The sequence below is a fragment of the Cyanistes caeruleus genome, chromosome 14 (assembly GCF_971803275.1).
Source record: "Cyanistes caeruleus chromosome 14, bCyaCae1.hap1.1, whole genome shotgun sequence".
Taxonomy (NCBI): domain Eukaryota; kingdom Metazoa; phylum Chordata; class Aves; order Passeriformes; family Paridae; genus Cyanistes; species Cyanistes caeruleus.
The window spans coordinates 19,093,520-19,097,153 of record NC_141714.1 but is presented as its reverse complement, the minus strand read 5'-3'; the positions used below and the strand labels follow the sequence as shown (position 1 = coordinate 19,097,153).

The following is a 3,634-nucleotide window of genomic DNA, read 5'->3' as shown; positions in this document are numbered from 1 at the left end:
CTGCCTGATTGCTGTGCTAAAGACAGATGTTGCTGACTTGCTCAAAGATCCTGAAACCATGTTTTATTTTCCTTGTTCAAAAATTAGAGTGATCTCTAAACAGCTGCTTTGTCGTGTCCACAGGTAGCTGCACTTTATTTGCAGAGAAATAATTCCTATATATAGCACCCATATGTTTCTTTCCTTTCAAAGGCTTAGTGGAAATTGGGTAAACAAACAAAAAATCCTGCTTCAAAGTGCAATGCACAGGGCAGGCTGTGCTTCTGTGGAGATGCCAGAAGGAATTCTGGCACATCAAGTCCAATTGCAGCCTGAAGCTGGTGGCTGGGGTCAGAAGTCTTTCCATTTACTCGGTGTTAAAGCCCTCAGCGTTTGGCTGTGTTTAAATCCTGACACCTGGGGAAGAACCTGCAATATTGGGGCCTTCAGGTGGGAGTTCATCTTTCCAGCCTGCTCCCAGATGAGCAGTGAAAATGTAGTAATGAATTGAGGTAAGGCTTTTACCTGACTCACATCTGCATTACAAAAATAACAATAGCTCCCGGACTGTGAACAACAAGCTTTTGAAGAAATGGGGTCAGGAATCTTATCATCCCGAGTTAGAGATCACCTTCTCTATTTTTCTCAGCACACTGCCACACAGGCTGCCAGATAGTATTTATTTCATTCTTACACAAGTACAAAAGAGGCTCCCATCAAATCCCTGCACTTCAAGTTTCAGCCTCTACAGCATTTGATTTCATTTCTTGCATTACTTTACAGTTTTACTCGATTTGATTCTTCTATTTGTGCCTTGTCAGAATACTGTAAAAGTCTCTCCAGTTTGTGATATGAGAAAAACCCACTTTGATGCCTCTGATGTTGAGTCCCAGCTTAATTGTTTAGTGATCAGTTAGGAGGTTTAATCTGGGTGCCCACATGCCCCATCCCAGCAGCAGATCACACTCTGGCAGGAGTGGCAGGCTCGGCTTAGCAAAGCCCTGGATTGATGGGCTGGGAGATGCTCCTGGGGAAAGCTGATTCATCTTTTATCACGGTGGAAATATTCATGCTTCACTTATCTCATATGGAAAAACAGCATTTTTAAATCAAAGCATTCTTGTGGACAGCTATGAAATCAGATTTTTCTTGGAGTCACTGCTCTGTGTGTGAGAATCGTTTTTACCTGAGCCAGTGCTCCAAAGAGCAGGGACTGTGTGCATCCAGCATTTCTGGGTCCCAGAGGTGTGAAAACAGAGTATGGACCATGTAATTATAATAAAATATACACAGCATTAGTGACCTAGTGTATCCTCACCACCAGCACGTTTCACTGCAGACTGACTGGTCAGTGGTCTTTGTTGCCTTCATTAGGAGGCCAAAAGAGCAGAAGTTCTTTAATTCCAGCTCTTCAGACAGATGGGGTCAAAGGCAGGACAGCTGGAGAGGGAAACATTACAGGATCTGGCCTGATGGAAAGAGATAAACCAGAAAGTGCCAATGTGAAATACCTTTAAAGTTAAGAGAAATGTGTTTTAATAGATTTTTTTTTTCTGTGTCTTTTCTACAAGGAACAAAGTGTTGTAATAGAAAAGGTATGAAAATCCAGAGGAGAGCCCAGAACTCTGCTCACAGGACTCCTGGTCAGCATCACTCCCGAGCCAGGCAGTGCTCCTGCCACCACCAGCCAGGGAAAATGAGAGGTCTCCACTCTCCACTGCCACCACCTCAGCCCCAGCAGCCTGGATTTGCACTGGGACTGAAGCTGGGACTGAGATTTGTACAATATTGTAAATATTTACAATATTTACAAACATTTACAGCATTTTCCATGCCAATTCTAATCTTTGCTCCAGTCCTGTGACACATCCAGAATCTCACTCTGCTGTGTGAAGACTGAGTTTTATTCTCTTTATTTTTCTTATACCCTTTCCTCCTGCTGAATGAAATCTGATGTTGCCTTCCAGTTCCCTCGGAGCAGGTAAGGAGCAGTGTCCAGGCACTGCAGAGCTCCCAGGGATTCTGTTCCAGCAGCTGCTCTGCTCAGGACAAAGGCACTCACAGAGGGAATTTCTCACTGCTGCTCACACGAGCTCAGCTCTGTGAGGAACCAGGGAAAAGTTATTCCCATGGAAGTGAAGGACTGGCTGGGAGAAGCTGCCTCTGTGGATAATGATCATCTCTGATATTCCTTCATCATTCCTGGAGAGCACAGCTATCAATCCATGCCTAATCTAGACAATGTATTCCTACCATAAAGTCCCCATATAGCAGGAAATGACAACTGCAAAAGCTGATTTATCCAAGCTGCTCTGCTAGCTCCTATTCCATGGCAGAACAGATGATATGCTGACAGACAGACAGCTTAAGGCTGAGCTCTCACTTGATCTCATTATGTTCCAGCTGATGCAAGTTAGGAACCAAAGCAGTAAATTGTCAAGTAGCAAACAAAACTTTTGTAACAGCTCCTAGAAATAGTTTCCAGAAAAAGCAAATAAACTTTAATTCTTTTATTATCTTGAAAAGCAGCCTAGACACTGACCTGTGCCCTTATAGCTTCTTGTGGAATAATTCCAATACAGGCTGCTCTACCAGAGAAATATTTGAAAGAACAGCACTTTACCAGTTCTCATGCATGTTTAAACTGAAAGTAATTAGTGATTGATTAGAGCCAATTACATCTAGGTCAAAATGTTAAATACAGTTGTAGCCATTTACCTGAGGAGTGCTTGGAGTGACATTTACTCCTGTTTGCTGTGCCAAAAGCCAGCAGGCTGTGACTCTGTTCCCTCCCAGACGAAGCAGAGCTGGCTTTTCCTGCAGTAACACCACAGCCAAAGCTGGGGGCTGATTCCAGAGGAGCAGGGCTGTCTCACCTCATTCAGGAGACAGGCAGCTCTACCTGAGACTTGTCATCTGACAGAAGCAGAGAAGAGCTCTCTATTTGAATAATATGGGGTTGCCTATATTTTTAAGCTTTCTCAGTGTTGATACAGTTTCCCACAAAAGTGTTTGGGTTTAGATGAGCCCATTCTGCAGGACTGAATCAATGAGAGCAAATAAAAGAAATAAGAAACCTAACTAGTGTTACTCCTCAAAAATTCATAAAATATTTACCATTTTATTTATTTTTTTGTCCATTTCATTGACTTTGAAAGCCAATCCTTTCTGCTGGCCTCACTCTGGCTTCATTATCTGGTGGGTCAGCACCTCTCACTCCACTGAGTAGTGGTTATTCCTCATGCCAGCACAGACAGATGACTCAGACCTGATTTGTATTGCAGGTAATAAATGGCAATTATCTGCACCTTTTTCTGATGTGAATGGCTGTCTCTGTATTGGGGGAACTAAATCTTTGTAACTCTGATGAAAGTGGATTGAAGTGCAACCAGTCCTTCTCTGGGAACTTACTGGGGCAAACTCTTGGAGGTCATGAGCTCAGTTTGGTGGAATTCCTGTCAGTTTAGTGATGAAGATGAAAGAAGATAGTGTACACTTAATCAAGCAGATCAGCATATGAAGCTTAAAGGTTTAATGGAACAACAGACACAGAACTGGAGAATGGACAGTGAGCAAAGCATGGCCCTGCTGTGGCTGCTCTCCTTCACTCTGAGCACTCAGGACAAACAGCAAATCCTTTCTTCTTTTTCCTCCA

General features: G+C 43.2%; 1 long non-coding RNA gene across 1 annotated transcript; it reads right to left on the bottom strand.

Annotated features, from left to right (window-relative positions):
- Nucleotides 1-742: 742 nt before the first annotated feature.
- LOC147650611 (uncharacterized) lies at nt 743-2,796 on the bottom strand. Its single transcript, XR_015276261.1, has 2 exons — nt 2,698-2,796; nt 743-1,448 (listed from the first exon to the last, which is right to left on the bottom strand). It is a non-coding gene; the product is annotated as an uncharacterized LOC147650611 (long non-coding RNA).
- Nucleotides 2,797-3,634: the final 838 nt, after the last annotated feature.